The sequence below is a fragment of the Dipteris shenzhenensis genome, chromosome 25 (assembly GCF_047967505.1).
Source record: "Dipteris shenzhenensis isolate YYH24624 ecotype China chromosome 25, Dip_SZ_1.0, whole genome shotgun sequence".
Taxonomy (NCBI): Eukaryota; Viridiplantae; Streptophyta; class Polypodiopsida; order Gleicheniales; family Dipteridaceae; genus Dipteris; species Dipteris shenzhenensis.
The window spans coordinates 40537080-40558638 of NC_141620.1; positions in this window are offsets into that span (position 1 = coordinate 40537080).

The following is a 21559-nucleotide window of genomic DNA, read 5'->3' on the forward strand; positions in this document are numbered from 1 at the left end:
GATTTGCATCGGAACATGTGCTGTATTCTTGCAATGATGGGAAATCCATGGCTTTCTCCCATTTTTCTTTTCCCATGGCTTGCTCAAAAGAAGTGGGTTCTGGTTCATGTATCACTTTGACCATATAGGCATAGTGAATGGCTATAAATCCATCATATTTCAGCCTATCCACAAGATACCTAGCTCTGGTAGACCTGTGCAAAATAGGCTCACTACTAGGTGCTCTCAAAACATCCCTTGTCTTCCTTACTCCAGGTGGAACAATAGAAGGAATACCCAACTCATCATCAAGGCTCTGTTCTGAGCCACTGGATTCACCATCCACATAAGAGTGACCTGCATTCACATCAACCATGGGCTGATCTACTTTCTATTTTCCTTTTCGTGATACTTGCATACCACTATTAGCATTTCTTCGAGGAGATCCTCCTGATCTCAATCTACCTATCCATGGCGAAGTATGTAAGCCACTGCTAGAGGACACTACAGGTCCAGTAATATTTTGTGATTGCTGCTGTGAATTCTGTGCAGCATTACCATTTTGTGCATCTACATCATCAATCACATTTACTGGTTTATACCACCTGCTCATCTCATGAAAAACAACATCTTTGCTCATTGTAAACTTACGAAAAGAAGGGTTATAGCATCTATACCCTTTCTGATGCAGAGAATAACCAATAAAGATCCACTTCTCAGCTTTTGGATCCAACTTGGATCTCAACTCATCTGGCACATGAACATAGGCAATGCAACCAAAAACTTTCAAATGAGAAATATCTGGTTTCCTACCAGTATACCTCTTCTCTGGCATCATGCCATGTATTGCTGTAGTGGGAGTCTTGTTCATTATGTAGACTACTATAGCAACTGCTTTAGCCCAATAATAATTTGGCAAGTCTTTTTCGTTGAGCATGGCACGAGATACCTCTCCAATATGCCTGTTTTTCCTTTCTGTAAGTCCATTTGATTTGGGGTATGACTGCATGAGAGATACTCTCCCCCTCCATCTGACCTTAGGCATTTTATTTGCAGGCCTGTTTCTTTTTCAACCATAGCTTTAAAAGCTTTGAAATGCCCAAACACTTCACTTTTCTTTCTCATAAAATACACCCAAACTTTTATGTTGTAGTCATCAATAAAAGTGACAAAATAATGACAGCCTCCAATAGATGCAGCTTTAGTAGTCCACACATCATAGTGGATTAATTCCAATGGCCTCTTACTCTCTTGAACATGTCTAGGAAATGGTTTCCTTGCCTATTTTCCAAATTGACAAGCTTCACATACCTTATGCATTTCTACAACCTTGAACTTAGGCAATCCTGCAAGAATATTCTAGGCCTACATTAATTTAAGTCATTGTACATTAACATGACCAATGCGTTTATGCTAGATATCAATATCTGCAACTACATCGGTCCCATGTGCAAACATTGCTGCACTCAATTCAGTCATGTCTGCATCGAATGTAAACATCTTGCCCTTCTTCTTCCCTTTTGCTATCAAGCGACCTTTATTTTTCATATCCTCAACAAAGCATCCATGAGGATTAAATTTGACGTGCAAGCCCTGCTTAACCATTTGACTAACAGAAACGAGGTTCTTGGTGATATTCAGGACATGAAATACATCAAACAGATATTTCTTTTTTCCATCCTACATAGACAAAGGAATTTTACCAATCTGCACAATAGGATGTGCAGTATAATCACGAGTCTCCACAAATCCTGGTCTTTCCATTTTCCTTGCATCCTGCATCCATTCTGCATGACTTGTCATGTGGTTTGACGCACTTGAGTCAACATACCACACATCATTGCTTTCTTCTGCACTTGTCACAAAATTGGTCATGTGTTGCACCATAAACAGATGCTCATTTCTGTCATCACCCTATCTACTAGAGGATGCATAATTGCCTTGCTGCAATTTTCTAGTCATGATGTCATTCTGCTTTTTATAGTAGTCTTTAACCATATGACCCATTTTACCACAGTAATAGCATTCAAGATTGTTGTTTGCATTTTGGCCTCTCTGCCATCCACCACAACCTCTTTGGCTCCCCTTGCCTCTAAAGTTACCACGTCCTCCTCCATACGACTGGTTTTATTGAATTTGCTGCATATTTTGATTTTTGCCACGGCCTCCAAATCGGCCTACTCTACCTCTGCCTCTACCTCTTCCAGCATTTGAGTAGAATATAGCTTCTTTTGAAGTTCCTTCTGAAGAAGATGCACCACCATTTCTCTGCTCTTCAGAAATTAGAATAGCAATCAACTCCTCAAAATCATGAAAATTCTCACGGACGGCAATGGATGCCCAGAATTGTGCATAATCCTTTCCTAGAGCCATTCAAGGTCACAAAAACAAAATCATCATCTTCCACTGGTGACCCAATAGAAGCAAGTGCATTTGCAGTCTTCTTCACCTTCATGTGGTAGTCATTGATGCTCATATTTTCTCTCTGCACATTATGCAACTCCTACTTGAGTTGCATTTTCCTTGCTTGTGTATTTGTGCTATACATTTTTGTCAAAGTATCCCATGCCTCCTTCGGCGTGCTTGCATCCTGAATATGCACAATCATAGAATCTGAAATACTGATAGATAGCCAGTACATAACTTTTATGGCTCTCTCATGCGAGCCTTTAAATGCCTACAACTCCTGTTGATTGGGAACATTAGGAATCACTGGTTCTTGTTCAGCTCTAGTAATGAACTCCCAATAGCCTTTTCCCTTAAGGAAATTCGTCATTCTAAATTTCCATGCTTGGAAGTTATTCTTGTCAAGCTTTTCAGTGACAATATGTGAAAGAGCATCAGACGCCACTATTGAACACTGTAAAATATTCTGTCACTGCAAAAAAATACAACTTCTACCTCACAAGGGTAAATCTGCAAACCTGACGAGAGTGGTATTTGACCACACAATCACTTCCCAGTGACAATTATGCATCAACAGGCAATAAGAATGATTCTATCACTCCCAATATCTCTGCGCACATGCATACAATGTAATTTCTGTGATAACTTTTCATTGACCTACAGATAGTGATCGCACAGCAAAAACAGGGCACTTTCTTGAGTGCCTATGGAAAACTTCCACCACCAAAATAGGCCACGAAATGGCCTCTTCGCCCTCTCCCGTAGCATATACTGCCCTTTCACCACACCAGGAAGGGTGTCCTAATCTGAGATAGTGCACTCTTGCACTTTCCGGCTGTGCTACCTGCAGAGATTTGCTCCCAAGCTCGAAAAAAAAGGAAAGCAACACTGATCCTCTTACTAGGACACCGCAAACTTGGTTTGCTTTCTTGAGCTCCTTACCGCGAACCGAGCTCTGATACCATGTGAAGAGAGTGGGAGAGAAGGAAGGAGTCTCACTTGCAACTTTCTCACATACACAATGGGGGTTGGAGGCTGAAAATAGTTTTCCTCTTCTTAGTTGTGAAAGCCAAAAGAACTCTAAGTACAAAAGAATAGGTGAACCCTATATGTGGGTCTCAAACCAAACTCAGCTAACTAAGGTGGTATACTAAGTGAGCCACTAACTAGAGTACATAAAGATAGTTGTCATCCATCATGGGCGGTGTACCAACTGCATCTACAACTAACAAGTCGATGACATAAATGCACAACGGTCACCCTGGCATATCACAAGTGGAGCTCGATTTCTCAACACTCCTTCCTCTAGCTAGTTATCTTTAAAAAATGGTATGTTTCCTCTCTTTTGTAGGGCCAATCCACGAAACACTGAGCGGGACATTTCCAGGTAAGAAAGTGCTTCCTCTTTTTTCCTTTTGTTATTTCCGTTATTTGCATTGGCCTGCAGCTAGTGCCTTAAGCGCTAGCTACAGTGATGGGCATAGAAACCCTCTCTTCCCCTCTCTTCTCTTATTCCCTCTTCCTCTTTTCCTCTTTTCCTCCCTCTTTCCACCTCTTTCCATCATATGCTCATGCATAAGCATAAGCATATGCTTTCTCTCTTTTTCTCTTATGCATATATTTTTCCTTCTCTTATGCTTATGCTCTTTTCCCCTCTTCTTTTTTCCCTCTTTCAATCTCGTTTCCCCTCTTCCTTCTCTTCTTTTCTCCTCTCTTTTTTCCTTTCTTTTTCTCTTGTTTTCATAAGCATATGCATTTGCCTATGCTTATGCTTATGCATGAGCATATGAGCATGCATATGCTCATATCCTCATGCATAAGCATAAGCATATGCTATCTCTCTTTTTATCTTATGCATATGCTTTTCCTTCTCTTATGCTTATGCTCTCTTCTCCTCTTCTTTTTCCCCTCTTTCAATCTCTTTTCCCCTCTTCCTTCTCTTCTTTTCCCCTCTCTTTTTTCCTCTCTTTTTCTCTCCTTTTCATAAGCATATGCATTTGCCTATGCTTATGCAGCTTATGCATGAGCATATACTTTCTCTCTTTTTCTCTTATGCATACACTTTTCCTTCTCTTATGGTTATGCTAGCATAAGCATATGCTTTCTCTCTTTTTCTCTTATGCATACACTTTTCCTTGCCCTCTTCTTTTTCCCCTCTTTCAATCTCTTTTCCCCTCTTCCTTCTCTTCTTTTCCCCTCTCTTTTTTCCTCTCTTTTCATAAGCATATGCATTTGCCTATGCTTATGAATGAGCATATGCATTTGCCTATGCTTATGCTTATGCATGAGCATATACATTTGCCTTTGCTTATATATGCTTATGCTTATGCATGAGCATATGCTCATATGCTCATGCATAAGCATATGCATATGCTTTCTCTCTTTTTCTCTTAAACATATGCTTTTCCTTCTCTTATGCTTATGCTCTTTTCCCCTCTTCTTTTTCCCCTCTTTCAATCTCTTTTCCCCTCTTCCTTCTCTTCTTTTCCCCTCTCTTTTTTCCTCTCTTTTTCTCTTCTTTTCATAAGCATATGCATTTGCCTATGCTTATGCTTATGCATGAGCATATGCATTTGCATATGCTTATGCATGAGCATATGCATTTGCTATGCTTATGCTTATGCATGAGCATATGCTCATATGCTCATGCATAAGCATATGCATATGCTTTCTCTTCTTTTCTCTTATGCTTATGCTCTTTTCCCCTCTTTCAATCTATTTTCCCCTCTTCCTTCTCTTCTTTTCCCCTCTTCCTTCTCTTCTTTTTCCCTCTTCTTTTTCCCCTCTTCCTTCTCTTCTTTTTCCTTTCATGGTTATCCTTTATGCGTTGATGTCATTTCACAATTTTCACAAGTGATTAATTGCCTTTTCATAATTTCTTGATTTTGAATTTCATAATTATCTTAAGTAATTAATTGTCTTCCCGCTTCTTACTTGCTCTTGTTTTTTTTTTTGGTCTTCGTGTTTGTGTCTATGTTTGTCCAATCTCCCCAAATTAGACTTGGGATCACGTCGCACATCCGATGAGTACAAAAACCCTCGTAGAAGGAGACATCATGATCTCTACTCTCTAGAGTACTTTGATTTTACTCAGGTGACACCTCAAGGGCCTACCCCTAACCCAACTCCTCTCAGACCTAGCACTGCAGGTGACTACCCCTCAAGGAACTCCTTTGCTAGTAGTCCATGGCTTTGTTGGGAGTCCCGACGAGTTTGTCGCACAGATGACCAATGCGGAGGCAGGGAGATTCTTCTCTATGCTATCCCAGAGGATCTCAGCTCTTCCCTCTCCTACCCCGACGGCTGGACCTACTCGATAGCCATTCTCTCTAGCCCCTTCGACTGAAGGGTCATCACCTGGGCGTACCCATTGTAAGGGAAGGAAGAGTAGGAAGGGTCGCTTATGTTGTGCTAACTTGGAAGATGTAGACGAGTCAACACACTCACATCCCTATAGGTCTCCACTTGGTCATGAGACCCAGTACCAGTCAGGTCCCTTGCCCTCTCCCACTCCCTCTACCACTCCTCGCTCCATAAGTGCTCATAGTAACACCCCTTGCTTTGGCTCTGCCACTACCATGAGTCCTCCTTACCCGCCTTTGGACCTATCCTATGAAATCACGGTGGCTGGAGAGATGATAGAAAATAAAGAAAACTCAACAATCATGGCCACCATGAGGCGGTTGATGAGCCACCACTTCAAGAGCAGCATAGCTACTGACTGGCGGTACCAGGATGACAAAAAGAAGAATGTAGTCATCAATGAATTGAAAAGACAATACCCTAACCCCGAGTTCAGGAACTCTTACATGAAAGAGCGCATGGGTGGGGTCTTGAAGCATCATAGATGAACCTTGCATACTTCCATCAGAAAGGGGAAGGCTAAAACCAGTTGGGCAGACAAAGCAGAGTAGAAGTTTTTCAAGAAGGAGTACAACACAACAAGACAAAGCACCCATAGACGCGCGCACAGACGCGTTTCATGAACTAAAATAAAAACTTATTTGCGCGTCTATTTGCGCGTCTGGAGACCCGCATTTAATTGCGCGTCTATATATCAGACTTACGCGCGTATAGATGCGCACAAAGACACGTAGATAGACACGCTTATAAATGCTTTTATAGACGCGTGTATAAACATAAAACAAACAGACAGATGCGAAAATAAACGCGTTTTTAAATGCACTGATAGACGCGCCTTTTTTTTTTTTAAATTTTACAGAATAGTGTGTATGTTGTGTATGCTATATAGTTACAAGAATCCCATATCCACATTCTGTAATTCAATTCTTACAGCCAGCCGCATTTTAATTACAATTCCAAATAAAATATTACAACTCCAAATCGCAATAAAATTGAAAGCTCAAAAAAGTGCTTGTATATACATATAGCACGAAGCTAAGCCACGTCATGTGGCTTCAAGTACAAACAATAAGGAAGCTAAGCCATGTCATGTGGCTTCAAGTACAAAAAATAAGAGGAGTCTATATACAAGAGGCACGAAGCCAAGCCAGTGGCTTTAAGTACAAAAAAGAGTAGCTAGCACTACTTCTATGACTAATCTATGTTCTCTAGGTCCTCGCTCCCTTCCACGCTCTCTTCCATGCTCCCTTCTGTGCCTCTTTCCTCGTCTTCCTCGTCATCTTGTGCACGGGCCTGTAAACAAGGGATAACATATATCAATGTATGAAAAATCAAATCTTTACTTATAATTTTGGCATTATTTAATTACTTTCAAATACCTCTGTCCAGTAGCTCGGGTATACTGCTCCTCAGTAATCAACCCGTCATCATAGAAGTGCCTCCATGTATCTCCTCTGCGATGGTGGCGGTGGTAGGCTGTCTCCACTGGAGTAGGGTATCTGCCCACGATCTCAAGCTGCATGACCGCGATACACTTTGTGGAGGGATTAGTACAAAGAAACAACCAACCTCTTAATAAACTACATAAGCAATATAATTTGAGATCGATACTTACAAATTGGGCCTCCCATGATTCAACACCCCCTACTCCAAAATGCGCGCTCCCATATTCCTCCATCTGGATCCTCCATGCCTCCACATGCTGCAAACTGGGCTCCTCCCTCGCTGACTTCATGGCCTTCTTCCACTCACGCTTGTGAGCAGTGTGGGGCGGGCCCCTTGGAGGTTGACCTGCCTCAAGTCTGGCAAGCTCCGCTAGTGCCTGCCTCTTAAGGGAAGATCTTTTATTGCTAAGTATCGTAACAATCTTTGACTTCCCCCATTTATCTGTGAACTGGCGATTGGGGGGGTTAGGATACCTAGAGCGAACAGTAGCGAGGGTCTCATCAGCCAACCTCTTTGGGTGGTCTTTATAGTGGATAAAACAATCTCTGTAATTGTTAGCAATTACAGAGCACATGAAGGCCATGATGTCCTTCCCCCGCACATCCATCAAGATGCCTCCTGTCTGAGTGATGTCATAATAAATCGTACCATCACCCAGAGGCACGTCTAAATCATCCGAATCATCCTCCTCCTCACCGCCACATGGCCCAAAGCATTGTGCCATGCATCCGCCACCGCTCTCCCTGCTACTACGCCTGCTACCCTGTCGTGTCGAGCTCGTACGCTGGCCACTCGTAGCTGGGGACTGCACGAGACTACGCTGACCACTCGTAGCTGGAGAACCGAGTCTCGACGGCTGGGGAGTACGTCGATGGCTCGCTGAGACAAAAGGACCTCCTGACGACATGGGGGAAGGGGCATAAGACGGGATGGCAGAAGGGACATAAGACGGCATGGGGGAAGGGGCATAAGACGGTACAGGGAAAGGGGCATAAGACGGGGCATAAGACGGTTGTGCGGACTCCGCTAGGATGATCTCAGCCGGTGTGGGGTGGCTCGGAGCCTGTAGTGCCGACTCCTGGGGAGTGTTAAGGGTACCCGTCATGTACCCGTATAACTCCACAGGACTAGGAGGGTGCCCTAAAATGTTATATAAATCCTTCCATATCGATTCCCGCGGATCAGGTGAGCTAGAAGCACTTCCTCCCCACATGTTAAACTGGAAAAAAGGAAACAAATCTATTACTTTGGGAGCTGAGAAGAAAGGGGAAAAAAAAAGGGGACAAAAAAAGAGGCTCTGTCAGAGCGCGTCTATAGACTCGTCTAATCTGCGCGTCTATAGATGCGTCTAACAGAGCATTTAACAATTCAAGTAAAACCGCATCTAACAGTTCGTCCAGCAATCCGTCTAACAGTGCGTTTACAAGCGCGTCTAACAGTGCGTCTAACAATCCGTCTAAACATCCGTCTAACAGCGCGTCTAAAACTACGTCTAACAATTCATTTAAAACTCTGTTTAACAGAGCGTCTGTGTGAGCATCTACATACGCATCTGTGCGTGTCTGTAACAAGCCAGACGCGCAAATAGACGCGCCTGTAGACGCGCGTTTAGATGCGCCCACAGACGCCTGTATACACGCGCTCCGACAGGCGAGAATACTAAAAAGTCGAAAAGGACGTTTCGCCCGACAAAAGAACGTGTCGCTCATACCTAGATGCTGTGTTTCGTGGATGCGAGAAAGTACAAAACTGGAAAGAGCAAGCAAGAACAACTTCAAAAGGACTTACTTGGAAAAAGGTATGGAAGGATCTTTCTTTTCCAAACTTGTTTCTTCTCCTTGTTCGTACTCCTCCTCTTCTTTATGCTTGGAAGCAAGTATAGGTACGGTCCCTTTGTCTTGAGTGAAAGCTTGGAACTGTGTATGGGAGGCTCTCTCTTAAGCTTCGAATCTATAGAACTGCTAATAAAGAAGGAAGAAAGCCGCTCGCGAAGTTTAAGTAGTCAAAAGAAAAGCAAAGCGAGCGGCGCGCCGAAAAGCAGGTTTAAAAGTCGCGTCTATAGTCGTGTCTATTAGCGCGTCTATAGTCGCGTCTGAATACACAGAGTAGATGCGTCTATAGTCGCGTCTATTAGCGCGTCTACAAGCGCATTTCAATACACAGAGTAGACACGCATTTAGACGCGCAATTAGACGCGACATTAGACACGACGATAGATGCGGCGATAGACGCAACACAGAGTTTTTAAGTTAAGCATTTGAAGAAGAGCAAATTTGGTGGGTTGTTTGTTTGTAGGATGTCTCCATCTTCAACAAGCAGCTCCAGTGAGGATGAATCCCTCCGTATCCACCATCGCGAAATGTGATTGGAGCAAAAAATCAAATGTCTGTGTGATCGATGTCGAGGAAACATGTATCGTGCACACAGGATTACGCTCAATCATATCTCAAAGTATGGAGAATGGGATGTGACCGTAAACAGGGTAAGGGTTTGTAAGTTAAGGTTGATTGAGATACCTATGGATGTTCATATGTTTGAGTTATAATGATCCCGTTTTAATTTGATACAGGATGCAGTGCCACACCCGCACATGTTACCCTATGCCCGTCGCGAGGAGGCGAAGCGTCGGCGATATGAGGTGGGATCTTCAGGAGGGACCGCTACGGATGCATGGAGTGATGGTGATAGTAGCCCTCCACCATTACCTCATGAAGCCATGGAGGAGGAGGTGTTTGATGATATGGTGCGGGATTTATATGTCCATCAAGGGAGGGATAATAGCATGGAGTAGGATGATCTTTTTACCGCAGCATCGACTCCACTGTTTGAGGGGTGCACATTCTCTGTTCTACGTGCCTCCCTTGAGTTACTAAACTTGCAAACCATCTATGGATGGAGCAATGCAAGTTTGAATGCATTACTCAAGTAAGCTTTAAAGTCCATTTTGCAAACATGGTGAATTATGCTAGTGGGTCAATTACTCAAATGCTTTTCCTCATTTATGGTCTTCACGTGCAGGCTATTGTGTAAAATTCTTCCAAGGGAGAATAAATTACCGACCTCAAGAGATATGGCAAGGCAACATGTGACCTCTCTTGGACGATTAGATTACAAGCGCATCCATGCATGTGTCAACGATTGCGTTTTGTTTCGTGGACTACATAAGGATGCAAGAGAGTGTCCTACTTGTGGAGAGGCAAGATATAGAGCAGATCTCAAAACCTTGGACGTGCCTCGTAAGGTATTGCGACATTTTCCCATAATCCCTCGCATCCAACATATGTTCAAGTGCAAATCTATTGCAGAGCTCATGTCATGGCATTCCTCCCATCGATCAACCGATGGCAAGTGGAGAACTCCCGCGGACTCTCCTGCGTGGAAGCATATTGAAGACACATGGCCAAGCTTCAAGGAAGAACCTAGGAGCTTGAGACTTGGATTGGGTATGGACGGTGTGAACCCATTTGGTCTCAAAAGCACGTCTTACAGTGCATGGCCAGTGGTATTTTGTGAATTACAATCTTCCACCCTCTATGGCCATTAAGAAAGGACATGTCATGCTGTCCCTTCTAATTCCAGGGAAACATAAAGTCAAAAACCCTGATGTTTATTTGGAGCCTTTGATCGATGAGCTAGAGATACTTTGGAGAGGTATCGAGGTGCATGATGTGAGCAGGCCTCCCTCGTCACGAGACTTCAACTGCAAAGCAGTCTTGATGTGGACGATGCATGACTTCCCAGGCTATGGCGAGTGTTCAGGTAAGCATTGCATTTTTTAATTATGAATAGTGGCACCCTAAACCCACCTTCCACTCTTAATTGCATCTATTGTTTCAGGTCTCACTACATCGGGTTACCATGCATGTCCTGTTTGTGGTCCTTCGCTAGTTGCCTCACGGGCAGACGCATTGAATAAGGTCATCTATGAGAATCACCATCGATTTCTCCCACCTGATCATCCTAGATATGTTGCCCCTTGGAATGAAGTCCTCCCACAATCACTCACTGCGGGAGATTGGATGAGAATTTGGGACGGTTCCACGACTCCTCCACCACTTGGCATGAGCCGGTAAGGATTTGTAACTATTGGCTGGAAGTAAAGATTGGCTATATTGGTTGAAAGTGAAGATTGCACGCTAACACTTTATTTTGTTTAGATACTCCATCTTTTATCGTTTACCATATTGGTCCCACCTCAAGATCAATCACCTGCTCGATCCCATGCATATCTTCAAGAATGTGGCATCTACCATTTGGGAGCATTTGAATGGGACACGAGATTCGGCAGGCATAAGGGAGGATCTACGTACCACAGGGAGGATGCGTGAAGCTTGGCCTCAAGAGAGACCAAATGGGTGTGTTTTTTTACCTCGTGCACCGTGGATGTTATCAAAGCTAGAGATGGCGATGGTGAAGCGCGCTATTACTACAATTCGTACTCCCACTGGATGCATGAGGTGTTTGAAGGGAGCCTTTACAAAGAGCAAGAAAAGAGGTGTAGAGCAATTATATGGCTTGAAATCTCATGATTGGCACAAGATGCTCCAAGTAAGTATTTTATATGCATAATATCTTTTTCCTTTCAAATTTGTGAGTGAATAGCTATAAGCAACTAATCAACCACCTCCTCGCGGGTTCAGTTCATACTACCTACTAGCATTTCACGTAGTGCATCAAAGGACGTGAAAGATTGTATTTACAAGATGGGCGAGCTTGTGAGGTATGTGAGCTCAAAGGAAATAGATCCCACCACGCTTGAGAATGCTCGAGTTATGTCAGTGGAGGCGGTTTGTTTAGTGGAGGAGACATTTCCACGTTCTATTCTCACAAGCCAACTACATCTCATAGTACATTTGGTGGATGAGATTGCTATATGCGGTACTATACATGCACGATGGTTGTTCTTCCTCGAGCGCTTCATGAAGACGTTGAAGGGCTTCGTGAGACAAAATGCAAGACCCGAAGGTAGCATGGCCGAGGGTTGGTTGGTACAAGAGTCACTTGTATATATTTCTGAGTTTCTTGTTGATGTGGATAGCTCTCTCCCACGACTATGGAGAGATGATGAAGACCTAAGGATGACCTCTATTGTGCCTCAAGGAAAAGGACGCAACAAAGTAATAGACACGGAGTTGCGTAATAGTATCAACCTCTTTTGCGTGCTTAATAGTGATGTGATGAAAAGATGGGTGACAGGATACAAGGATGCAAAGGCAAGAAGACAAGAAGAAAGGGCCCTCTTTCGTACACACCACGGATCTCGTGTGCCATACCCTCAGCGTCTAAGAGCACTTCCAAAGGATATTCATGTGGATTGGCTACTTGATGAAATGGAGAAAGCAGAGAAAGACGAGGGGATGCATATCACAATGGAAGAATGGGAGTATGCTAGGGGATGCATGAGCAAGGTCGGTATATAGAATGTTATGCATAAGTTAGGAGGTTTTTATAATTTAGATTTCTTATTTAATTGATTTTTTCTTGGTGTAGTGCACTATGTTCAATGCTATATGGTGTGAGGGCAAGCATTTTTGAACACAACGGATTGATGATAAGAGAAACACACAAGATTGCAGCGTCATTGCTAGCTTTGAGGGAGCCAATGGAGCCATGGATGATTATTGTGGCATAATCCAAGATATCATTATGCTTGACTTTCGACGCTTCTTTGTGTATGTTTTGGATGTAAAGTGGTTTAAGGACGTGGTGGAAAGAGGCCCTAATGCAACAATCAAATGCCATGCAAGTGGCTTTGTAACTATTGACTCCACAAAGTTTTGGCAAAGTAGGAAGGACACACTAGTACTACCGCAACAATGTGAACAGGTACTGTGCACACACATAAAAATACTCGCTTTTAAATATTTGATGCAAGAAAAGTAACATGATTGTATTTGTGTTTGAATTAGGTTGTCTATCAACCAATGGTGGATAATAATAGGTGGTGTCATGTCATACCTATTATGCCACGTTCCAAAGTGATGTATAGTACATTTACTAATATGGAGCGTATGGAGGATGATCATGGCCATGGACATGATGATGACCGTGATACAAGAGAGGAGAATGATCATGAGATAGGAGATATAGATATTGAGGCCGGCATTACCCGTGAGGACGAGCCTACCATTGGAGATCTTGATTTCGATGAGCACATGAGTGGCACAAGTAGTAGTGGGTTGAATGTATTTGTAGATCTAAACACTTGTTTGGATTTTGAAGTAGATAGTTTGGCAAGGGTTGATCTCATTGAGGATGAGATTGAACCGTAGCCCCACAATTGATATTGGCAAAACTATTTTACATATTGTTTCATTCTCTTCATTTCCCTTAATTCTTGTATATGTGGGCTTGCAAAAAATTATGTGCTTTGGTAATCATGGGCAATGTTTGGAAAGCAATGATGTACACCAAAATCTCACTTTCTGTATTCTCTGGAGCGCATCTATTTACGCGTCTAAATGCGCGTCTGAGTCTCAGTGTAAACGCGCAAATAAACGTGCAAATACACGCGCAAATAGACGCGCTAATAAACGGGATGTTAGACAGGCCCATATTTTCTCAGATCTAACGCGCAAATAAACGCGGTGATTTACGCGTAAATAGACGAGTGTTTAGCCGCGCCTATAGACGCGCCCGTAATTTCTCTACTAGAGCAACGCCTATAGACGCGCCCGCTATTTTGCGCGTCTACCAAGTGCGTCTATAGTTGCTTTGTGTTGTTGTGCAAGGACCATCCCAAAAAGTTCAAGGGTTAGAGGAGGGTTGCGAGGAGATGGCTGGACTCTATAGGTACTTCGCACTTTGGTGCAGGCGGACAGTTGGTGATCGTCGATGCAACCGTGGTAAGTTTATTTCTTATCATTTAATTTATTATTCTATTTGTTTTATTACATATTGCATGCACTTTATCTAACTCTCGTAAATTGGGCCCATAACAAGCTACGATGGGTCACCTTCCCACAGACACAGAGGCAAGATGTGTGTTCCACATACGAACAAAGTCGTGGTTTATTGAGATGGAGGCCATGGGAGCGACGGTTCGATTGGGATGAGGTGGCTGCTCGCATGGTATAAGTCTACTCCTACTTGTAATCTCACTTTTCAAATTGTTTTATTCTTTAAGTTACAATCTAATTTCCAATTAATATGGTTTCACTCTTAGAGTGCAAGCTCGAACATCCCATCGGCGGAGGTGAGCGGTGATGATGATGAGGGATTAGTCTTACACGACTTCAACGAGGGCCAAGGATTAGGCATAGCTCACGAGAGTTAGGGATCAGGCACAGCTCACGAGAGCCAGGGATCAGGCTAGCGCGACCACGACGAGGATGAGGATGAGGTTGAGGACGATGATTCGGATGAGCAGTAGTAGGAATAGTATTAGTAGTAGTTTGTATATACTTCGGCATGTATTTCTTGTAGTTTGTATATACTTCGGCATGTATATGCTTCTGTATGTTGGCTTGTTTGAGCGATTTTATATCATCCTTTTCGAAAGGGTAATTTTATAACAAATAATGTTGTATATGTTTGGCATGTATATGCTTCTGTTGCTCGGCTCATTTGAGCGATTTTGTATCACCCCTTTCACAAGGGAAATTTTGTAACAAACAACATTCTTTTGTAATTACTTTAAAAAAAACCTTCGTGGGGCAAAACAGGGCTTGTTGTGGCCCTGTTTAGCCCCACTAATGTTTTTTTTAGCTTCTGTTAATCGTCGCTATATAGCGACATTTACTAGTGTTGCTATATAGTATAGCAACGTTTACTAGTGTTTCTATATAGCGATGTTTACCAGTGTCTCTATATAGCGACCAATGTTGCTATATAGTGACACTTATATAGCGATCGTTCTCTTTCGATGCTAATAGCGACATAAATACCGACCTTTGCGCCCATCAAAAAAAACTTTTTAGTGTAAAAAAGGTCGGTATTTCCATCGAAAAATAGCCTGTTCCATGTAGTGAGATAACAATATCACTAATTATCAATGTTTTAAGACCACCATGTACTAGTCCCACTAGTTTGGCCTCCATTTTTTCAATTGATTTTGGGTTTCAATAAAACATAAAAAAGTTATGAAGTATGCCCTCGAATGGCCATAATTTTAGCAAAACATTGGAGGCCCCTTATCCCACATCTAGGGTTCTCAATTAGGTGTGTCCTTTGGTTGAGAACCATACTCTCATGTAGTAAAATTTTGAATGTTTACTTGTCTGCATGTATGTGTAGAATAAAATTTTGGTGCTTTTGAATAAATTGTTACTCTTCAGAATGCATGCTTCACATGCAAAATAGTGCTTGTAATGCTTTAACGGTCTCATTCCATATGTTTTTTGACTCATGTTCAAGATTGGAATGTGTGCTACAACTTGAAGACAAAGTTGGTTGAATTTAGTTGAGCGATGCATCAGTTCTGGGTCAGGCAATATACCCATATGCGAAAAATGCCTTGAACCTAACTACACCCAAGCAAACATTGACTCGGTAACATGCATGAAACCGTGGTTTTCATGTTTTAATCATTTTGTCAACTTAAATTCTATTTAATCATATTTAATCCCTCATTCAATTATCCATCCCATTATTGGATAAATAGGTCAGGATTGGTTGCCACATGCATGGTATATATATATATATGATCCTTGAAAGCTCCTTTAAAAGAATACAAATGGATCTATGACAATGCTATATTCTATGAGAGGTGAAGTTGGAACATATGCATATGTGTGAGGAGTATGTTTATAGATTTATAGACCATCCAAATCTTTGATAGACTTGCTCAAATTTTTCTAGTGGCTACTTTAGAAAGATGCCACTAATGTAAGTGGTAGACATGTGCACATAGTTTCTTAATGATGTCCTTGATTCGTTAATAATGAAATTTTCATATAGAGCTATGGAGTTTTTATCTTAAAATTGGACACTTTCATGGACACCATAAAGGTTAAGATTGATACTCAAGGAGGTCACTCAGAAATATCTAACATGGACATATGTTCCACAAGAGGGTTACTTTTTACAAACATTTTGCAATGCATAATGAATTTATATAGTCACATCAAGAAAAAATTCAAGATTTTCAATATAAACGTTTGAAAACCATATGTAAGTAAGGGTTTCTTAGTTGCCTCTTGAATGCACATGATATGAGCAATTTCTATATAGTGGTCCCTTGAGGATTGATAGGATGCTTAAACCTTGATGATTGAGACACTTGAGTGAATTGAGATACTATTAATAATATGATAAGTTCTGACTATAGTGGTTAGTAACAATTCGAAAAAGGTGCTATCTTGATGTTCACTCTTCAAACAAGTGGCACCTTATGTATTAAGAATATTAAGTGGGGTCCAACTGGAATATCAAAATCCTAAAAGTCATAATGTATGTCAAAAATGTCAAGATTAAAACTTTTAATTAGCTCTTACTAATATAAGCCTTGCGACACCTTTGATATCATAACTTTTATGGTACATCTATTTTAACCCAACACCACCTCCTATATTGTCCACAAGAGAACAAAGAATGATAGTAGGTAGACCTTTGTTTGAGTACATGAAGCATGAACTCTCTCTCTCTCTCTCTCTCTCTCTCTCTCTCTCCCCTTGATGCTCTCTAATCATGATCATATAAGCCAAAGTTGAGATTTTTAATCAAGTTTTCCAAAGTTGCTCAAAACCCCAAAATTAGATAGAGATGGTGACCTTTACAGCTGCAAGTTTGGTTGTCATTTTCAACTTTACGAATATTTTTTTTTTTTAAGTAACAAAAGTGCTCAAAAATTTTTTGTATATCAGCTTTATCAATTTAAGAGGCTGCGGGTTTCACGATTCAAGTGCAAATTCTAAAGGGTCGTGTTATAGTTTTCTTTACTATGGTTTACTTTCTTTAAGATCTAGAACTCATAGCCATAGAACACAGTTTGAATTTATTTCCCTGCTTTTTGAATTAACTCAAAAACCCCAAAGTTGATAAAGGTAGAAATTTTTTAATCTACAAGTCTGGTAGTCATTATGAGCCTTATAGATATCAGAAAAACATTAACAAAAATGTCTAGTATGATTATATTGGTATCAGTGGAAGAGATTGTGGGTGTCACGATCTGCTACTAGCTTTAAAGAATTCATGTTATATTTGTATTCACAATGGGCTTTAAGATTGAGAACCAGGTTCAGAGTTTTATTTAAATATACTACAGATTTGCATGTTAGAGGCAATTGCTTGTGTGTTGTAAATTTGAAAAGGAGTCGTCATATTTATTGTGCATTTATTGCATTCGAAAAGTGTAATTTGTACACATGACATCCTTGATAGATATATGTGTCTAATGCTTGTATGGAGAGGATGGGTACAAAGTAAATCAAAGTGCACATCCGTAAAGTTAAGTAACAATACATATCAAGAATTCGAGACATTGATATTTGAAGGGTGGGAGCAAAATCTGAGGAAGAAAGGTGTTGAGACAAAAGGAAAGTGGGAAGGTGGTGGGAAGGTAGTGGTGGAACGGGAATCTAGAGGAACAGCAACCTACTTTAAGCTACATATAAATATGTAGCGCCTTTTAGGTAGTGGTTTGTGAGCCCAAGTTTGCAATGTTTTTTGTCAAGTGAAAAGAGGAAAGTAGAGCTTGGGAATGAGTAAGGCCTGTGGAGGGCCGTTCCTTTATGTTGGGAAAAGGAGCTTTGCCCAAGAGCGAGTCTCTTTCGAGAGAAAACCTTCTGTCATGTCCCTGCGTGCTCCAACAGCAGTGTTGTGAAGAGCATTACGTTTGTCTTTGGTCTCTCTGAATAGAACTCTCTCCATCCTGCTTTTGGCCATGGTGGAGCAAATAGCTAAGCATGAGCCAGACCGTAGACTCGTAGAGTAATCGACAACGCCCAGAAACGTGCCTACCATTTTGTCCTCACCGATTTCTGAGTGCTTCCCACTGTTCCATGCGTAAGTTTAAGTAATCGCATGTTTTGTCTTTGCGTAGCATTGTCAAAGCATCTCACTGAATGTTCCTTGTTTCTAGATTCATCGTTTCGGCGCATCCATTGGTTGCCTGCGCAGCCTTGTCAGTAATAAGTACTCGTCCCTATCTGTTCTCGGTCACTTGACCTTTAGATTCATCGACAATGCCTGGCCTACACTGTACAGCGAACTCCATCCTGGCAAAGCAAGAGGGCGATGGACGAATCTCAGTGGCCCAAGAACGGTGGCGCCTGGCAGTGGGGCAGTCTGGAAATATGGGGAATTGGTAGGCTGAAGGCGTTCGAATAACAAATTTTAGTCTCTGTTAGTTGAGCAATGAGTGTGAAAACCTTGAGTTTTTTTTATGCGCACCGCTTAGGCGTGTGGGATGTTGCATTGTCGTAGCTCAAGTGGGGCAGCTACACTGGCAGCGAAGTTGATAGACAACCGTACTACAAAACAACTGTCGGAGACTCCAGAATCCGAAGATTTTCGAGCTCTGCATTGTCCGCAAGATTACATGCTGTAGGGAGGCACTGCACAATGTTTTCATGCGCACATTTTGTAGTACTCCTCGAGAGGCATGATTTACTCGCAGCAGGAGGGAAATGCAATGTTAATCGTGTTCAAGGTTGCAGGAAGGCGCACATTTTATGGTACTGCACAATAGACGTGCGGTATTATTCAATATAGCAGGAGCCAAATGCGAGCTTAAATGTTCTTGAGCTGCAAGGGGGACATGAAGAGATTACTCCAGAGTGTAGAAACGAGATTATCTGTAGCGGAGGCAAAATGGAGAACATGAAGATATTATTTTACACGACTGCAGAATCGAGACACGAGATTATCTGTAGCGGAGGCCAAATGCACGCTTTACTTTTAATACTGTGGGGACTCATCTTCCGACAAAATGCGCACGTCATGGCAAGTCACGCACTCTCGCTGAGTTTGCCACAATCTACCTGTCCGCACGGAACATCTTGGTTGACTGGACTCATGATATGGTATATTCGTATGCGTTATACAAACTTACTGTCATCCAGGGACAAAAATTAAGCACCGCCCTCCCTTTTATAAAAAATCAATATTGATCCTCGGCTAGTCATTGGCCTAAATTTCCTATGTGTATACATGATAAAAATGACAAATTTTTTCCTTATTTGCCTTTTTAATTTGACAATTTTTTTCGGCGTAAAAAAATGTACGAAGTTCTGTGATTTGTATGACAATATTTAAATCTTATTTATTTTTGAAGAAATGCGGTTAGGGTTTTATGGCGGCGGCGGCGGTTGTACCATCCGGCAAACGAACAGGCATGTCTGCGGACACGCACAAACATAATTTTAAGACAGTCAGTCCAGGTACTACCGGACATTCCCGCTTGTGGGTCCCATCCCCATCAGCTGGTCCCGCCTGCCTCGCGTGCGGTAGGCAATGATCCCGCCCCAGCGATTTGACTGTCGCCGCCGTTTTTATTTTTTATTTTCCTTCTTTTTTTCCGTATTTTCTCCAATTGTCCTTTTTTTTTCCCTTCACCGCCCAGCCCGTAATAGCATAGCAACTTCAACGTTGCAAGCCTACACAACATTAGTCACACACCCACACTTGCTCCCCTTGCAAACGAGAGAGAGAGAGGGATCCCCCACGGGCACGAGAACATCGCCCTTCTATGACACAAAGGTGTTGGAGCTTCGATATCTACCCTTGTTGTTGCCTTGTTTCATGATGTTACTTCATCTCCTAAAACAATGGTGAGAAGCTCTTAAATTGCCTTTTTTACAAGCTAGACTAAACAAAATCTTCCCTTAGGAATGTGCTTCACGCTTTGTATTACAAAGTCCACAATCGTTGGGCAAAGAGATGCTCAAGGAAAGGGAGGAGAAAGGCCATCGGGACAATTGCTATTGCAAACCATGGAACTTTCAGGATGTTGAGGGTCATCTTCAAGTCACCAAAAGGCTTCTTCCCAGTGTCAAAGCCACCAAGGGTGGTGCAATAAGTGCTTTGTATTGTAGCATTTGCATTACATTTGCTGCCATTCAAAATAGTGGTGTTGCATTAACAAATGCAAAGCTATTAGTGAAAGAGATGCTCGAAATCTTAGCTATAAAATAGATTAGTGTCTCCATTGCAAGAAAACGAGGAGAAAACCGAGTAGTGTGCCATCGAAGCTACTGGGAAAGTGTTGAAAATGCAACAAGTCCCATGTCTGCACTTCTGGTAGAGGTAAATCGCATCTTCATGTTCTTTTCTATGAAGGCTATCAATCATACTATGAGGATGCGTCCTCCCATGAGAATGACTTTGATGGAGGAGGAATTCTAGTGGCCACATGCTTTCACCCATGAGAATGACTTTGATGGAGGAGGAATTCTAGTGGCCACATGCTTTCACAAAAGAGTCACAAACCGTGGCCCATTGGGATATAGCTAAAGGGTTCATCCTTTGTTGACGCAATCAAAAGTCTCAAAAAGTTACCATCCATTGTGACCAAATTTAAGCTACTAGAGCTAACATGTGAGTTCACATTTGTTTGGAGGTAAGCTCTTGGAGGGGAGAAAGATAGAATAAATTTAGATAATCTTAGCAAGGAAAACACCCTTGGAAGTTCATATTCTTACAATACATAGCATTGATTTCCACCATCATATACAATCATAAAATTATTTAATTTTTATCCCTTTTCTCCATGGTTATTCAGAGGGGGCCCATATGTATTTGAGTCCTAACAAATTATTAGGATCCACATATTTTATACAAATTACAAAACTTAGTCGATGGCCATATAGGATGTTTATTCAAAGTATTCATCGTATAGATTTTCTTTCCTAGACAAAGATAAAGCAAAAAAATTACAGGTGTTCATTAGTTCTTCCTAATCATTTAAGTCACTTGAGGTAACCATAATTATAACCTTCCTTGCTCAAATAAAAGGTAGATTTACAATATTGTGAGGACTCATGACTTCTACATGGCCCATGGGGTTTGTATATTATGAGAATAAGTCGAATATCTTTCTTTGATTTGAATAGTATGTATTACACAAATGGCCTATGCTCAAAGGTCCAGGCTGCTAAATACTTGAGGAGTCTAGAAAACATATATTATAGTTGGTGTGTTATTGAAGTAAATGCAAATGTCTAAGGATTAAGCATTGCTCCTGGAAAATGTGAACCTTTATTGTCTATGTTACCCAAAAGAATTGAGATAAACAAACTTTGTTAACCTTTAGATTAAGGGTTGGCAAATTAAGTGAGAGGGTCCTTGGTTGACTTTATTTTCAATGGAATGAGCAATGATTCTCTCACTTTGTCTACTTTTCACTTTTTGCTTGTAATAGAGTTTTGAAAGACAATGACTCAAAATAAAAGCATCACTGTTTGAAACTACTTAGCACTACACAAAA